Below are 19,677 nucleotides of genomic sequence, written 5' to 3' on the forward strand. Positions count from 1 at the left end.
AATTAACTTGGAACTACATATATTCTAAAACCATTATAAAATGGTTGTCCAATGAAATGATTCATAGATGAGACAGTATGTAAATGTTCAGTTTAGTTAGCCTACTGGAGGCTTTAATATTATGTAAATGAAGTAAAATGGTGATGGTTACACGCCCGACTGCTGCACAAACTAGAGGCCCTTTCCTCGTCAGGCACTTCTTCTTGGACCCCTGACAAGAGAAAAATTGGCTAGGAAACTCCAAGGAACTTTCTGGACCAATACTGGCATCGATCCTGGGACCTCATGTTTATTGAGACAGTGTCATAATCACCGAGTCACCGTGGCTCCACTCTAATAAAACACCAGAAATATCATTATACATATTTCTATTTTCAGAAGTTGTATAATCTGTATAAAATGGCCAGTGGGGGACTGTATTTATTTATTACAGCTGTTTTAATCACGGTATGTGTTATCTATAGTCAACATTCAGAAGATACAATAGCAGGTAATATATTAACTTCAAATGTTTCAATTTTTAAAAATCGGAACTGTAAGTTTCCTTTGAAGTCTTGCATTGCTTAAAGTAACGCCGCATCATTTGCATTGTTCGCTAAAATATCAAATATTTCACGGCTAAAAACACGTTAATAAGTACTCAGATTGGATATTTAATATTTAATTAAGAAAACAAAATCATAATACCAAAGCTGGATATTCTCACGGCATGGAATCAATTTGATTTAAAACAACAAAATGACGGCGCCCTTTTAACATAGCGAGCAGCATAGATCTATGAAATTTCAATTTAACATATTGATATAAAGACTAAACGAAATTTGCAAGGGATTCCTCTGGCTCTGAAATGACACAATGAAACTTCAAATTTCTTAGAAGTCTTATATCCTTGAAAACCCGCAGGGGTGTCAAATTCATATCGATTCAGGGGGCACATGAACTAAAATTTTACACCATGTGGGCCGGAAATATACAACGGAGAAAATAACGACATTTAAGTTCTATAGGGTCCTTTTGTATGACTAGTCGAACGATACCAAAAAGTTTAAAAACAAAATCTCAAAAACCCTGACCTGTAGCGTGTTTAAAATAATTATGACCAGACAGAATGATGGACACGGTCGACGCCAATATACACCCATATAAAATATGGACAATATTGATAACTGAGATGCCTGAAAATTGCATATACTTCGATCAGTTTCAGAATGCCTTAAAACAACTCTAAACCACAAACCGTATACAAGTACAAATCATTTTTCAAAGAAATTTAATCCTACACTCTTTGTTTGAAATTTAAATGCCGGCATTTATGGAAACTAAGACTGGGTATAATGAATGAACCATAGACAATATTAATAATTGTGATGGCTGTAAATTGGTGACTTGTTCCCGGTTCCTAGAAAATTCTTTAAAGTAAGCAAAAAAGTCATGCTTCACTTTTTCTTACGTAAGGAACTTATAAAATACCGTCTCTAGAAATTCTCAACATCATTCTTAGCACAAGTTAAGAAAGAGTCAAAGCACATTGTGGCTGGTAAATTGTGACTGCGATGCTCTCTAACGTCATAAAAACAATTTTGGTATGCGAATTACGTCATAAATTGGTCGGCTGCGTAGAGTTATAAGTAGATCAATGACATTAACTTCCCGGCAAATGGTCGATTTAGATGCATTTGACCATATAAAATGTGCCACAAGTAAAAAAAAAACAAAAACAAAAAAAATAAAAAAAAACCCAAGCACGTGCAAACAGACGGAATAATTGTGTGAGCGCCTGATCTTAAAGTAGCCAGTGTTTGTGCTGTATACTAATTGGCAAATAAATAAAATGGTTTCAGTGTAGAAGCGAATTTTCTATATAGCATTCTTCTCAGGAATATGTTTCTAAATGATTTGGGGGGTTGGGTCGCCGAATGCTTAGAGCGTGCCCGCTGTGTCATAAGGTCTGTCATTGGGTCAACTGGCGTGGTTTCCATTCCCCGGTTGTACGTGACGGGGATTAGTATCGCCTATCCAACCTCGTGGGTTTTTTCTGGGTCCCCCGGATTCCTCCCACTTCCAAATTATTGAAATATAATTAAACCATGTGTTAGTCCCGAAATGACCTAGTTCGTGGCGAGTGGACGTTACCCCCCCCCCCTCTCTCTCTCTCTCTCTCTCTCATATATTGTCTCTGTCTTTTAATTGTTTCTTTTGTATCAGAAGAAGAAACAGACATAAGGTTGGTAAGCAAGCCTTATACCTTGCTTGAGACCTGTGCTTAGATTGACAATCAAAGTTGTGCTTAAGTATTTTCTTGGAACACATAAAAGCATGCTTGTGCTTACTCTGAAGTCTACTTACAATCTAAGAACAAGATTGTTCTTAAGAATTTTCTGGGAACACAAAATAAGATAAGTTTACTTAAATGTAAAGTCTACTTAAAATCTAAGCACAAAGAACGTGCTTAAGAATTTTCTAGGAATCGGGCCCTAAAACGATTTAAAACAAACCCCTATACAATTACTAATTATTTTTCACAGAACTACAATCCTATACTTTTTGTTTGAAATTTAAATTGTGGCATTTATCGAAAATAAGGAAGGCTATGGCGTGTTCACTTATTACATCATTATGTTTGGGCATAACATTTTGCTTTGCCCGAAAAAGGCTATAATATTTTTTTTTCTGTAATATTTTGCCATTGTGACGACATGGTACTGATATATTTACTACAACAGAAAGTCATGTTTTCTTCAATTTACGAGTAGTACACGCTTGATATATGCATTATTGAATTCAGCGAAGCTCGTACAAAATGTGGAGCAGTTAAAAACAGCATATGATTCGAACTGAAAGGATACACAAATTTCAAAATAACAGCCAAGGATTGTAACTGGTCTAACAGCTATTTCGACGGGGCTTTATAAATTGGGGATTACTTCCCTTGATTCATGAACCATCAATCCGCTTCAGGATTTTACCAGATACTTAAAATGCCGCATACAGAGGGGGTGGGGTGTGAGAGTACGCCCTGTTCCGATATAACAAGAACGCCGCCATCGTTATGATGGGCATGTTTTCAATCCGATTGAATTCAAAGCGGGTAGATTATCTAGCGTTGGTATTTTGTTTTTCATTTCCTATTCAAATGCTCAGTAATAAATCTTGTTACATATTAGCGTCAGAAAGTTTGTATTTTCAGGAAAAAGCAAAACATGCACATATACATTATATTTATGGCATATCTTGGCCTATAACATTTGGTCATAATTTCAACAACACAGGATGATATGTGAAAGGTCACATATTATATCTTCTCCTAAAAATGTAAAATCTTTTCGACAGATATTAGCACCTAAAATGGTTATGTTGGGACATATTATTCAACCTAAGTCTTGCAAGTCTTGTCTGTTCTTAGAATGAGAGCGGGAGGGGTGGGGGAGGGGTGAAGTGTGTCTATCAGGTACGCTTTATATTATAAGATGACATTGAATCAAAGTGACGTGGTTTATTGAATTAAAATTTCGAAATGACCTAGTTTGTATCTAGTAGAACTCGTTCTCAGTCTCCCTGTAGAATGGGTATTGCGGAGTTAAAGGTAATTTGAGATGATGTAATATCACATGATGTCTGCAATGTCACGTGATATAAGATGCTTGAAAATCATTCGGACGACGATCTGATTGTTTTCATTTGAACCCACTTATCAAATTATGGCATGGAACCGAGCATGGCGTCATCATCTCCATCTTGGAATTCTGACGTCATATAAAAAATGGTTGCCAGTTAATCTATGCGCAATTGTACAAGGAACATGTCGTTCGTACGGGGCCTTCGGTTTTTCCGCAGAGCGTCGCCCAGAAGAACAGCAAAAACAGAAACATCGAAATGAGTAGCTCTTGGGGACATGCTCCGTGTTAAGAAAATTTGATATCAATTATGTTAGAATATTAATGAATGTTACTTTATATTTGCAGATGGCCAAGAACCGTGCATAACATATCAAGGTAAGGCCGAGTCCCGTTTTTCAAATAGTAAAAAGGTTACTTGGATCCCTGCTATTTACCAAAATACAGCTATCACTGAAATCACCATTATTGAGCGTTCATCTTTCTACATATGTTATCATAAATATGAAGAGCCCATCCAATATAAAGAGCCCATCCAAAACTTCGGAACAAACAGAACACACTGGTACGTCAAGAAGGGCTGTTCCGGAACTTTTTGGATTACAGAATGTCCCCTCGAGGGTACCCAAGAATTTTAGAGCCGAACATCAAGACTTGCAATACGATTCGGAATAAGAGTGGTCCTTATGTTTACATATTACGAAAAAGCTGCACGAATATAATTATACAACGGATATTATACACTGCTATCTCTGTTTTTGAAATTTTACTTTTTGATTAAAATGCATTGAAGACATTTATACAAGAAGAAAGACTGGGTGTAAGAGCTAAATCTGCAGATTGCAGGACTTTTTTCTGACTTCAAATTTTATCTTAATTATTATATGAAAATGTATAAACATGACAAGCCCATAATCAATTATCTGGATCATCGGATGGCACCGGTTTTAAGTAGATTAGAATTTAACAATAAAATAGATAATCGAGACAAAAATAAACAATCTATTCTATATTTTTGTCAAAACTTCAAACACTCAATATTTTGTACAGAATAAAGTAATTTGACTGAAATTTTCAGGATAAGCATTTGTCATTATCTATTTTTAAACTATTATAGAGAGAACTGTTAGCTCTTTATCGACATCTTACATAGGAGAGAGAGAGAAATGGGGTTTAACGTCCACTCGACACAGACTAGGTCATTTCGGGACTAACATATGGTTTTTAATTTTATTTCAATAATTCGCTTGCGCGTAGGGGTCTTTAGCAGTGGGAGGAAACCGGAGGACCCGGAGAAAACCCACGAGGTTGGACAAGCAACCCTACTCCTTGTCACGTACAACCGGGTATTCGATACCACGCCAGTTGACACAATGACAGGCTTCGTGATACAGCGCGCGCGTGCTTACCATTCGGCCATTCAACCCCCTATCTTACATAAGGCATCTTTAATCCAGAACTAGGGCGCAGCTACTGGAAAAAGATTTGCCTCCAAACAACACCCTATACTTAAAGTGCATACTTAAAGTTTATACCACCAGCCAATTCATGTTCGATCGACATGAAACTTGGTCAGCGTGTTCCTTGGACAATTGCGCGTTTGTTGGTGGATGCCGTAACAATTCCAAGATGGCTGAGATGACGAGATAATCAGTTCCTGGTACATAATAGGTCGTACTTGTTGATTCAATAACTAGTAAGTGCATAAAGACTGACGCGCCCCATATCAATAAGACAACCCCGTGGACATGACACATAATCTACACATACATTTCAAGCAAAAAATATAAAATAAAGGAAATACCTGGAAACGGACCCGCGGGGAAGGGGACTGTCGTAGGCGTCAACTCCACTGTGCAGTCCCGGGTTTGTATTGACGCGAGCTGCATGCTGCACTCAAAATGACACAAATACTAAAGGAAAAAAGAGAGTTTTCCCTAACGTTAGAACTTTGGCATGTCCGCCTTGAAAGAGAGAGAGAGAGAAATGGGGTTTAACGTCCACTCGACACAGACTAGGTCATTTCGGGACTAACATATGGTTTTTAATTTTATTTCAATAATTCGCTTGCGCGTAGGGGTCTTTAGGAGTGGGAGGAAACCGGAGGACCCGGAGAAAACCCACGAGGTTGAACAGGCGACCCTACTCCTTGTCACGTACAACCGGGGATTCAAAAACAACGCCAGCTGACTCAATGACAGGTCTTATCATACAGCGCGCGCGTGATAACCATTCGGCCATCCAAAGCCCCCCCCCCCCCCCATGTTCGCCTTGAACTATAATCAGACCACAATGGCTGTTCGAATCAGATGAAACTTATTATATACATGGTATGCATCAAAAGATCCAGGGACGGGCTGCATTTTGATGCGCACTAGTGTAACTAAGCTATATAGTATTAAGAATGAATCCTATCGATTCCCATTATTCTCTGTTTGTCGTCTGTCCGGCAAAGACGAACCCTATCGATAATCAGCATTTTGCGACCTTCCGTTCCGGAATAGTTTGATGCCACAAGTTAAATGGTGCTGTCCCCTATTTACGCCAAATTCGTTTGTGTATCGTGTGTGTTCGATATTAAATATTTGTATTTAGTTGAAATATTCCCTATTCGATACTACTGGGAACAATCAATATTTTTTTTAGCAAATTGATTTCTATATTGTGAAGCTTTAATGCGGCTGAATACATACCGATCGGTTTCAAACAGGACACTCTTAATAGTCTGGTACATCGCGGACACCATAATTTTCAGCTAATTTCAATGAGTAATAAGCCATTGTAATCTAATATCATTTTATAGAAATGATATCGTCTGCGTATATATCACCAATTTGTTAAATACGATAGTATCTTTCAAAGGGAACTAAGTCTTATATTCTTTATTGTTTGAAAGACTGGTCCTTCTGTTGTCCCTCCTGGTACACTTTCGGGAAATGCTCGACTGTACTCATAATTACCGTACTGTTTGGAGACCACAACCACCCGGGCGCCACAAACTCTAGCCAAAACACAGCATAATCCTTGGATAAAATGTTTCATAATTTTTAAAATTTAGATATTCTAGTCTTACATGAAAGTATACATAGTTAACATTTGTCTGCACTGTGACGGGGGGGGGGGGGGGGGGGGGTTAACGCTTGCGCATTGGATCATAGGGTCTATCATTAAGTCAAGTGGCGTAGCCGCGAATCCACGCTTGTACGGAACAAGGGGTATGGTCGCATATCTAACCTCGTGGGTTTTCTCCGATTTCTTCCCACGGCGAATTCCGAAATTAAATTGTACCATGAATTAGTCCCGAAATGACATAGTTTGTGTCTAGTTGACGTTACCCCCCCCCCCCATCTCCCTCTCTCTCTCTCTCTCTCTCTCTCTCTCTCTCTTATATCTGTATTAGTATAATAGTGAAGGGGCGTGACTAACGCCGGTCCATTGATAACGTTTTTTGCTAATGATGACATTAGTTTTGATTATCTCATGAATTCATCTCTCTGTGTAAAAATAGCACCTATTATTTATTAACCAAATATTAGATAAGAATCACGCCCAAACTTGTCATAACATATTATAAAATAGCATGGGAAATAATATTCATTCTAAAGGTAAAGGCCCGCCTATTATGGCGGGATTTAAGGGCCAAAACTAAATGTATGTTGAAAGTGTTATTATACATCATAGAAAATACCTAATACCTAAGATGCAAAATACATATGTCGTTATACTTATAATGATGGATACATAATACCGTTAAAGTAAAAGTCAAATGTCAAATTACAAATGTTTTTTTGGAAAAAATCCACTAATGTTGCAAAGAACACAACCTTTTCACATATACACTTCAACAAAGCAACTTTGCAAAATGACATTTGTCTTTTGTCTTTTAACGCATCTTGAGTTCTTGGGGTCAAAGGACAACGGTCAAAGGACATCGGGTCACATGTAAAATTGTTAAAATGAATGCTCCTAAGAAGGTAATAGAACGAATATAGGCTGGACCTTCTTTTAGTATCTGGATACTTGTCAGTCATGATGTTGATGTTAGATAGGCTAACTATACAGTTCAAATATGTATAATCTAAACAAGGTGCCATTCATTATTGAGATTACCGTTAATCATTCTTACAAACGAAGTTTGTTGGACATTATATACCCCTATATATTTCAATTCGGTTTTAACTGTAGACTAACTAATGTTAATACACCTAGCCTATATAGTCATATATTATAAACTTCACACAAAATAGGCCTACATCTAGATTGAACATATTTAGAATAAATTTAATTTAATGTAAATATACTTTTTGATAAATACCGAATTGTGTCATGTGTGACTTGGGCTGATACAAGTTTAAATTAAATGTAGGCTATATAAAATTATTTTGACATTATGGATCTTTCCATCAGGGTCGGGCGTGCTGACTGTCAGAATGTATAGGCATGTATTATTCATGCGGCATCTTATTTTTTTTTTTAGAGCGGAGGGCCTGGCAAGAGGACAACTGTTTAGTCGTTTATGGGACGAAAAATCCGGGAACCCGTGTCTACATTGGCGTGTACGTAAAAATCCCTTGGTAGTGGGAATTCGATATAAGAGTAGGCCACAGTGTCGCTGCCCGGGCAAAATGCCCCTCATAGCACACTGTATGCCGTATGCCCGTCTTCATTAGGAGCAGAAAATTAGGACGTTAAATCCCATTTCATTTCACTTATATTTTTTTTTTGCTGTCATATTTTTGTTTAAATACCATTGTCATTGGACTGTGTAAAGTCAGTAAATTACAGTTCCTTGGGGGAGTTATGGTATTGGTGTTTCATATTTCGGATAACTTTCGTAAACTGCACTTGAGTAAATAAATAAATGAAATTAAATATTAAATCAGAATCAGATCTGTTCTCATTATTCACTGTAGTAGGCATAGGTTAAGTAGATGGGATGGGATATGAAACGTTTCCATCTCTTGTTATATTAAATTTTTGATTGCTGGCAGGCAGTAAAAAAATTAAAACATTGTTGAATGAACCATTTTAAAATCAATCATTGTAATTACTTTCTAAATTAAAGAACATTTCATTAAATGGACTAATCGTTTTGTTTTCATGAAATGAGCTCCTTAATAACAATTTACAACAAAGAACAGATACAAAATCAAAGTAAAATTTAAATTTTATTTCAAAAGGTTATCGTACATAATAATCATTTAATATATTTAATCTTTCCAAATATACAGTTTCCGTACATTTAAATTGACGCAAGATTCCATTAATTGATAATAACAAGTAAAGCGGTAAAGTCAAAATTCCTACAACATATTTATAGTGTCCAGAAGGTCACTAAGCAGACAACGACAAGCTTGTTAAATAAGCAGACGACCACACGCTTATCCTTCCTTCATGGGAGCATTCATTTTAACAATTTTACATACTCCCCGATGACCTTTGACCGTTGTCCTTTGACCCCAAGAACTCAAGATGCGTTAAAAGACAAAAGACAAATGTCATTTTGCAAAGTTGCTTTGTTGAAGTGTATATGTGAAAATTTTCTGTTCTTTGCAACATTAGTGGATTTTTTCCCAAAAACATTTGTAATTTGACATTTGACTTTTACTTTAACGGTATTATGTATTCATCATTATAAGTATAACGACATATGTATTTTGCATCTTAGGTTTTAGGTATTTTCTATGATGTATAATAACACTTTCAACTTACATTTAGTTTTGGCCCTTAAATCCCGCCATACGCCTATAAGTCTCGTACTCTTGACACCCGAGATTTTATATTTAGTTTTCAGATATTTACGTAACTTGGCCATATAAGACGAATCGAAATTTAAGTAAGTAGTGAAAACAAAATTTGAATTTTTGAAAGAATTCGTTTGCAATTGGGCTAGCCAAAGCAATAAATGACTGAAGATTCTCATTTTTCAAAGATTCCATTTCCCCCCCCCCCCTCCCCCAACCTACATTTCGTCATATATGGTCGAGTTACGTAAATGTGTGCGTTATCCTATCTTTAGATTTCAATGGCTTCTGGCAAGCTGTTTATCAGAAGGGGACGTATTTTTATCAGCATGTTAACAGCACATACTGACGCTAGCGAGGTATTTTCTCACTAAAATGTTCCTTCACATTGTACAGGCGTTCGCGGGGACTGGCACGCGACCGTTTAGCAGTAAAAAGTTGTCCAGTAAGATTTACAGGGAACTGAAAATCTTTTCGACAAGGACTCAATAGGCCGGTTCCTGAACGTACAGGGCGAGTGTAATCCAGTACTAGCATTCCGTTAGCTATGGGATTTGTTCACTTAAGTGAAACGTCTGTGTTACATTTGACCAATCCTAGTGTATTTGATTGAGGGTTGGTACAATGCTGTATATTTGAAAGTTCCAGAAGATTTCCTTGTTTCATGGGATATCGTAGATTTATTACTAAATTAGGAATTATTTTTTAGGAAGTTGATTGAAGATTCATACAGTACAGTTTAAACAGTTTTACAGATGAAATTCAGTCGAAATTCAGGTTACAGATTTTATGCCAGCTATTATAATCAGGACCTCAGTTTTATATTCCATCCGAATAACTAGAACATGCCCATCACAGCCCCCCCACACACACACTTCCTGCACCACTGACAAGGGGAAACAACGCTGGAAAATTTGGGGAACTTTCTAGGTCACCACGCGGATCAAATCCTGGACCTCCTCATTAGTGAGCCACGGACAAGGGGGAACCACGCCGGACCAGAATCAAACCCTGGACCTCCCAGTAAGTGAGCCAGCCCTTTACTGAGTCACCGCGCGGCTCCCTTGCACACTGATTCCACTTGCATGGAAAGCAGGAATAATAGCTGTACACGTCAAATTCACAATTGTTAGTATAAATATAACATTTACTAGACAATTATCACAATTTTCACCAGGCCCTTAATCAAGTTATTGCAAACATTTTGCTTGGAACTCTCTGGATTGGTGTTCCTATTATTATAAGCTTTTCAAAAATGTATATTTGTTTAAAAGGGAGGACCATGTAGCGGGACTTCACGCTAGAAAATTTGAAATTGATAAACAATTTTAATGAACTTTAGAAACACGAAATTTACGAATATTTTACAAAAGCAAACAATTTAGGTTTTAATCTTTAAAAAGCAGCCCTGGATTACGATGAAAAACTAAACTTGAAAATATTTTTGTGGAAAAATGCTGATATCTTTACTACCATGATATAGAAATTGGTGACCATCATCCGATAAAATCAAGGCCTAATAGGGTTATCGACAAGTATTCTCTTATCGTTTTCAAGTACAAATAACGATAAGAGATACTTGTCGAAACGTCGTGCTATATGTGTATAAACCAGTGATTGTATTCCACATAAATTGTGTTGTGTTTTTTTTTAATATAGACCTTGTTCTGTGCCTGTACTAAAGAATTAGTGAAAGCTAGATAATGACGTGCAACTGAGCAATCTGAACGCGTATAAAGTGACTGAACATATATAAAATATGATATATTCAGAGATAAATATGAATATGAGTAAAATTTAAATTCTAATATGAATTATATAAAGATATGAAGTATTCAAAAGGTGTTATTAAAGAAGGTTTGAGCTAAAAGGATCTAATTAAGCAAATGATGATAATAAATGAAACACGGTAAAATGAAGATGTATACAAATGTAGAAGGAAATTCAACATGTGAACTGTACAGTTGATATTTAACAATCCATGATATGACTATCAGTAAAGTTAGCAAGTAATGTGAATACATAATGTTAAATAAATATGAATTAATGATTATATATGAGAATAATATATGTTATAGAATTTTATATTCAAAAAGACATGAGGTATCACAAAGACATGAGGTAACACAAAGACATGAGGTTTCACAAAGACATGACATGAGGTATCACAAAGACATGAGGTTTCACAAAGACATGACATGAGGTATCACAAAGACATGAGGTATCACAAAGACAAGAGGTATCACAAAGACATGAGGTATGACCTTATCATAAACATACAAAAATACGTGGATATCACGATAAGTACGATAATTTTCTCTTAATAAAATGTGATAATAAAGAGTGATGTAAGATATTACTTAATAAACATATTTTAAGTCTGGAATGTTATCTAAATTATTAATTAGACATTAATTAACGTATCCAGGCCACAATCAACTCTCGATGCCATCGCTAGCCTGCGATATTTAGCGGATTGGAATACATTTTTTGAAAAATAATTAAACGTAAAATTGGATAACCTAGATTTTGTTATTTTTATCGTACCAGCTTTAGTAAGGATGATCGAGGCTAGCCTAAAATTCAAAAGCTAATATCTCGGTTCAGAGTGGAGCAATTTGACTGAAATTTTCATCATATTTACGTTATCTATTTTTAAACTATAATAGTGAGAACCGTCTACTCTTTATCTAATCTCCTATAATGCACCATTAAAATATATATTGTAAGGATATACAAATAATACGAAGGATAATGGTTTGTGATCTATATGATAACATAATCACTGATGGCTGCTCTGGTGATGAAAAGAAAAATACATCATATCTATATGATAACATACATTTGAAATTGACAATTTTACGTTTTAATAATAATATTAAAAAAAAAGAAAAAAAAAAGAAGATAAAAACGATTAAAAGTAAGCTTTTTATGATCATTGATGGATGCTCTGGTGATAAAAAGAAAAATACAAATGTTTGTTTATTTTTTGCAATGTCTATATTCTGTCTTGTCCGCAGGTTTAATATACTTATATACTTGGGGTATATTCTATGCCCGAAATAACTTGCGGTCTGAAAGTCGGGGGAGGCTTTGGATAGATACATAGGGGAATTTAGGGTTATTCTTCTGAGAGTTTTTCTTTAAACCTGTAATGGGTTATTCTTCCAAGGTAGTTTTTTTCCATAAGAAAACATGATATAAGGGTTTTATTACTGTAATTCTGGGATATTCTCATTTTACGTATATGTAAACATAGACGGTTTATAACCAAGATAAAGTCCTCGACTTTTTGCTGGGGAAGAAACACTTCAGAAAAAAACCTCGACACAAAACCTCGCATCACGGCCTCGGTTTTTCTTTTTCTTGGGTTATTTTCTTCAGTCTTTCTCTTCCCCAGCATAAACTCAGTCTCACATGCTTTATCCTACACATAATAAAGCGGAATGAGGTTTTATTCTACATAATAAAGCGGTACGAGGTTTTATTCTACATAATAAAGCGGTACGAGGTTTTATTCTACATAATAAAGCGGAATGAGGTTTTATTCTACATAATAAAGCGGTACGAGGTTTTAGTCTACATAATAAAGCGGTACGAGGTTTAATTCTACATAATAAAGCGGTACGAGGTTTTATTCTACATAATAAAGCGGTACGAGGTTTTATTCTACATAATAAAGCGGTATGAGGTTTTATTCACACAATAAAGCGGTACGGGGTTTTATTCTACATAATAAAGCGGTACGAGGTTTTATTCTACATAATAAAGCGGTATGAAGTTTTATTCTACATAATATAGCGATATGAAGTTTTATTCTACATAATAAAGCGGTATGAAGTTTTATTCTACATAATAAAGCGATATGAAGTTTTATTCTACATAATAAAGCGGTACGAGGTTTTATTCTACATAATAAAGCGATATGAGGTTTTATTCTACCTAGTAGTACGAGGTTTTATTCTACATAATAACGCGATATGAAGTTATTATTATACATATTAACCGGTATAAAGTAATGTAGATGGACCTTGGTTTTTCTTCACATCTGATCATCTAAACGATGATGTTCGTTTCCAAGTCTTCCCGTCTACTCAAATGTTATATAAATTATTAATTAGAGATTTATTCACTTTTTAATGGTAGAGTATAGTGTCAAAACTTTATAACTTCGCTAAAAATAAAGTAATTTGTCTAAAAATTTTTTATATATATTCATATTGCATTATCTATTTTTGACTGTTATATCAAGAATGGACAACTCTATCTAAATCTTACATAATGTATATAATTTAACCTGTGCGAACGAGCTATACATGCCTAAATTTATTTTTTAAGGACAGCTCAATTTTCGTTATGGTCGCTGGGAGAGAGAGAGAGAGAGAGAGAGAGAGAGAGAGAGAGAGAGAGAGAGGGGGGTAACTAGGTCATTTCGGGACTAACATATGGTTCAATTTTATTTCAATGATTCGCTTGCGCGTAGGGGTCTTTAGCCGTGGGAAAACCGACGAGGTTGGACAGGCGACCCTACTCTTTGCCATGGTCGCTGGGACGTAAATAAGGTTAGGGCTCGTGATTGTTGGCGAGATTGTAGGTTTGGGTTAGGGTAAGCATTAGGGCTAGGTTCAGTGTTAGGGTTGAGATTAACACTAGGCCTGTTTACATCTCGTGACCTTTGACCAAACATTAAGTTAGCCTTAAAATAGATCTAACCAGCTATACATGGGTACGCCGAAATATCTGGGTATCTAATTACAAACTGTCATTGATAGTATTATTTGAATTTCGAGTGATAAGCATTGTGATAGTTCTCCTGGGAACCTATTAAAACGATTAGGTTGCATTATTGTCATTTAAGCCTACAAATGTGGGATCAAACGAAACCACACACCACCTTTTGATCTAAAGCGCACGCGTTAGACCATTATATGCACTTATAATTGAATAAAATATTGTTTAAACCATGTTTATAAAATGTACATTTATCTCAGACTCGTTATAAGGCATTGATGGGTTTTTATTCTTAATGTTGGGTAAGTTCAGTTTAATCATAATGTTTAGGGCGTATTGTACTTAAAATAGAGTCAGCGATATACGCATGGGAAGAATAAACAAGTTTTGTCATCAGCCAATACAACTGTCTGTGGCCAAGAAGCTTAAACAGTGAATCGTATATAATGAGAGGTTGAAGCGAGCTAGCGGCACACATTGCCTTTTAACTCGTTCGGGGGCTTATATTTAAGCCAGTTTAGAAATATAGGCGTTTATAAGCTACGCTACTGTAGCGTTCACACATACGACAAGCTTTAAGCCAGTTTAAGTATTCTGACCTCGTCGGTGAGAGGTTCTAGTTAACCACGGGTGGCTAGTTGCAGCCGTGCGTGGGCAATGGAACCGGTATTTTTAAAGATACATTCCTGCTTACAAACTGGGTGATTTGATGATATATTTGGACTAAAAACATATTCAAACTAATTAATCTATCAAAATTTTGCTTCAAATCCCTCTCAAAACAATCTATTCTCGAGGGAATAACTCTGCTATAAAAAAAAAAAAATATTAAAAGAGGTCATGTTTGTGTCACGTGACTTGGCTGACGAAGTACCAAGCAACGGGTGCGAAGCCGGAGGGGAATTCATTTCATATACAAGACGATGCTGCCTTTAATCTCTGTCCATTTATCATAAATATCGAAGCCTAATTAAATTCTCGGATTATCCACTGTCCACTTCTTTTTCCGTGGTTTTTATTTCTGAAACTGTTGTACCCTTAAGCTCACCATCAAGTTTATCAACATATACATCAAGCGCTCACTAACGCTGAGAGATCAGACAATCCAGTCTTCGCGTGCAACCTTTGACGTCAATCGCGCGGACATACCTAATCGTAAGGGTGCCCGTTAAGGAAAACCTAACATTTTTGTTCTGAATGCGCTCCATGTGTGTTTTACAGGGAATCCAGTAATTTTCTAGAAAGATTGGATGTTTCTACTTTCCATATATACCAAAATTGCCATACACATGTACTTATTTTATTGGAAATAACTACCCGATAAATACTTTTGTAGGAAAGTATCTTTAAGCCGACACATTCAGGCGGCCAAGGTACATGTAAGCTACCTTTAAGGAAAGCCCTCTTGAACCAATTTAATGGACATACTTCTTTTGAATCTAAAATATGTCTATCTGATTGAAATGGGGTATTAAAGGTTTGGCTACTTTAAGCGCCTTAGATGGGGTTTAACGCCGACTCTACACAAACTAGGTCATTTCGGGACTAACTTATATGGTACAATTATATTTCAATAATTCGCTTGTGCGTAGGGGTCTTTAGCAATGGGAGGAAACCGGGGGTCTCAGCGAAAACCAACGAAGTTGGACAGGCGACCGTACTCCTTGGCATGTACAAGCGGGAAATCGAAACAACACACATGACTCAATGATATACCCTATAATCCAATGCGCAAGCGTTAAACCATATGGCCACCCAAACCCCTGTCACAATTGACGTATATGTCCCAGTGCACCCCTTATGTTAACTGTTTTTGAAGGTGTCGGGTAGTCGTCATGTTGATGCTAAAAGCATTTATCATATTTCATTATCTCAATTATATAATAAGAGAACACGCCGAATTTAAATCAAAAGTAGTGCTTAAGACCACGCCCTTAATTGATTGTGTTAAATTTGAATGATGATTTTTTTTAATTGGTATTTTCCCATATTCCCGCTTTTAAAAGTTTAGTACTATCTCTTGATAATCAGTCTACAGTTACACATTAAACAACCTAGGAAGGGCGTTCCAACAGTTTTGATTAATATAATTGCATTTGAAACGACTGACTTTCAGCATTGTCACCATGGGACCTGTTTAATTTAACAATTTAAATTTGAAATTGGTTTAAAATCCGGGTAATGCATTTAGGCGGATAGAACAAACGTGTACATGTTGATTAATGAACTGTGCAAATAAACGCTCATTTGAAAATTAAAATTGGAAAAAAATGTAGATTCAAACCCCATTGTCCGCGGAAAATGAACTGTCAGTTATATTGCCTATATCCCCCGCCCCGAATTAAAGCAGTGTGGTCGCTAGACGTTTAAACCCTATTTCAACAATTATTGTTTTCAACAAAAACAGCTAAGGACAGCTGTCTAGTTGTTCGGACGGTATGAAAAATCAATGTCTCGTATGCACGTAAAATAACCCTTGGCAGTTGGAATTTAATATAAGAGACACCCTAGCTCCACTGCCCAGACACAATTTCTCTCACAGCACACTGCATGTTGTATGTCTGTCTTTATAAGCCAGTCGGTCCATAAAAAAGTCAAACCACATATTTCATATTATAAAAAACAGCTCATCCATTAAACGTGCACCAATACATGACATGATACCCGATTAAAAGAAAACAGGGCGTTTATTGTAACATAAGACAGTAAATAAAAAAATAATAGTAACTGCATTCATTGCTTGGCCATTATGTCTCGCCCTAACGTAGACTCGTCGATGTTTCCCCCCTGTCTCTTGGGAAAATTGTTAAACCTAAATATAGTGGATATGCCTTCTATTGAATCTTGAGCGCTTGTAATTTACATTATTAACCCCGGCTAACAATACTATACTGGGTTAAAATACACTATATACACACACATTTCTTGTCAACAGGGAAAATATTTCTTTAAAGTTTAACGTCCCATTGTCCTGTTTATACTAGTCTAATGAAGACTGGCATATGTCATGCTTTGTGCTATGAGGAAAATTTTGCCCGGACAGCAGTGCTATGACTTACTCTTATTTCGAATTCCAACTGTCAAGGGTTCTTTTACGTGCACGCCAATGGGTACACGGGACCTTGGTTTTTCTTCCCACCCGAATGACTACCGACTGTCCCTTGTACTTCTCCCCGCCCTACATCACTGACAAGGGGGAACTACGCCGGAAAATCACGTCGAATTTGCTCAGCCAACGCACGGATCGAGGTTAGTGAGCCAACGTCCTGCTCACGGAGCCACCGTTGCTCCCTCTAAAGTAAGAAGTTTTCCTGTTTGAACTGTCGCAACATTCTGTTTCGACTGGATGCCATCAATGTGTATCATGGTCTCATAATTAAAACTGTATATCTTCATTCTCATCACCCCGGTAGGATTTTTAAATTGGGACCCGTCGGGAGAAAATTTTGATTATTTTCACATTGCCGATGATTTTTCCCCAGTGAGACCTAGGCATTACAAAGTACAATATTGTGAAAGGTGCATCTCAAATAGAAATATCAGTCCAAAAATGGTTCAGCATTTACAAAGATATGAACTTCCATCGATGTATGTTGCTCGCCATGTTATAATTCCGCCGCCATTTTATTGTGGGCCTATTTTAAGTCCATTTGAATCCAAGCCGCTAGGTATCCAGCGTTGGTATTTTGATTTTAATTTCTTAATTAAATTTGAAATAAACAACCAGAGTACATAGTAGCGTGGAAAATTTGATATTTTAGCGAAAAATATAAACAACGCATCACTATACATATTTGATTAAAGATACATTATGTAAGATTTAGATAAAGAGCTGATCGTTCTTTGTGTAATAGTTCAAAAATGGATAATGCAAAATGGATATATTGAAAATTTCATTAAAATTGCTTTATTCTGAGCGAAGATATTAGCCTTTGAAGGTTTGAAAAGATGTGCGCACTGATTGTAACCATCGTATCGCTTATTCGAAGCTTGTACTCGATTATGATATTGTCATATTAATAGATGTCTAATTAATAGTTTATATAATATTTAAGACCTAAAGAAAGGCCCGCAATAGGAAGATTTAGCTCTTGAATAATGCCGGTTTAAGAAAACAAGCCGGTTCGTTTTTAATCCAATTAAAAAAAGTCTATTAAAAGATTTTACCCAATACAGGATAATATATCTTTGTAAAATACTAAACGGAATTGGATGGATATTTCTTTCAAATTGTTGTAGTTTCCAGGGTATATATATCAATCAGATAATTTGCAGTGGTGGTACAAATATATTCACGGAAATCAAGAGACAGGTTCAAATAATTTTCCACGTTACTCATTACTGACATATTACCTCAACAAGATCAGATTCCGGATATTGAAGTGAAATCAAATGAAATGAAATGGGGTTTAACGTCCTACCATTCTGCTCCGGACAGGGCTAATGAATACGGGCATACGCCATACAGTGTACTATGAGGGACATTTTGCTCGGGCAGCGGCACTACGGCCTACTTTTATATCGAACTCCAAATGTCAAGGGATCTTTTACGTACACGCCAATGTGTACACGGGTTTTCGTCCCACCTTAAAGACTAGACAACTGTCTTTGTCAGGCCCCCCGTCCTGCATTACTGACAGGGGGGACCACGCCGGAAAATCTGGATGAACTTTCTTGGCCATGCAGGGATCGAACACCCGACCTGGATATTGAAGTAGCTAAGTCTTTAACTCAGTATCATCCAAAGTCTTCGACATTGAAAACACGAATAATTTGTGTTTAAATCAACATTGATGTTGTGTTGTGATCTTACGAGGAAAGATGGGCTTCTGATATCCAATATTAAAGACAAAAGAAACATTTACCATTGGTAGACGAATCGTGTACCATAATGCGTTTCAACGCCATTTGTAACAAGAAATTCGAAGAACAAGGATAGACATATTCCACAAGTCATGTCAAACGGTGATTCATATCCGGAGAGTATGCGCAATAAATACTTTCGGTGTAGACTAGAATAACCAGACGCTAGAGATTGCCATTCGATTGAGACTTCTGGCGTATTTCGCCGAACATAACTGCTTTGAAATTAGAGTAAAAACGGAAACGATTAAATGTAAATCAGTTTTTTACATTCATATTACATTATTATATACGTTGCCGAACATAACTGATTTCTATGTCCCAAATAGTGATTTATCTCCTTTAAAAACAGATACCAAGTCGGGCAAAGATATTGAATTTATTAAACGGTTCGTGCACGAAGCATGGTATGACTATCATTTCCGTGGGAACTCCCCACCCCCCAAGATCTTCCGTCATATGTCACTCGGCTCATATATGATGTAACACCGTCTTCTAGTGCTGTTCAGCTTTATTAATCATTTATAATGTAGATTTATTGTTGCAATATCGCTCATCAAAGGAATGTCGTACACACGGCAGAATATACTAATTATTTCTAGATCATCCAATGCGATTTCTAATTTAGTTCGAGGTGAACTTAACTACTTTGAATCATATCCTGCTTTCTACACGACACTTGTTAGATGAACGACGGGACAATTCAATTTCAGAAAAGGGACAGC

At 36.4% G+C, this 19,677-nt stretch overlaps 1 long non-coding RNA gene across 1 annotated transcript; it reads left to right on the plus strand.

Moving 5' to 3' along the window:
• Positions 1 to 427: 427 nt before the first annotated feature.
• LOC126815182 (uncharacterized) lies at positions 428 to 8,217 on the plus strand. The gene is made up of 3 exons (XR_007677837.1): positions 428 to 490; positions 3,963 to 3,992; positions 8,092 to 8,217. It is a non-coding gene; the product is annotated as an uncharacterized LOC126815182 (long non-coding RNA).
• The last annotated feature ends 11,460 nt before the right edge of the window (positions 8,218 to 19,677 follow it).

This window comes from Patella vulgata, chromosome 3, assembly GCF_932274485.2.
Source record: "Patella vulgata chromosome 3, xgPatVulg1.2, whole genome shotgun sequence".
Taxonomy (NCBI): domain Eukaryota; kingdom Metazoa; phylum Mollusca; class Gastropoda; family Patellidae; genus Patella; species Patella vulgata.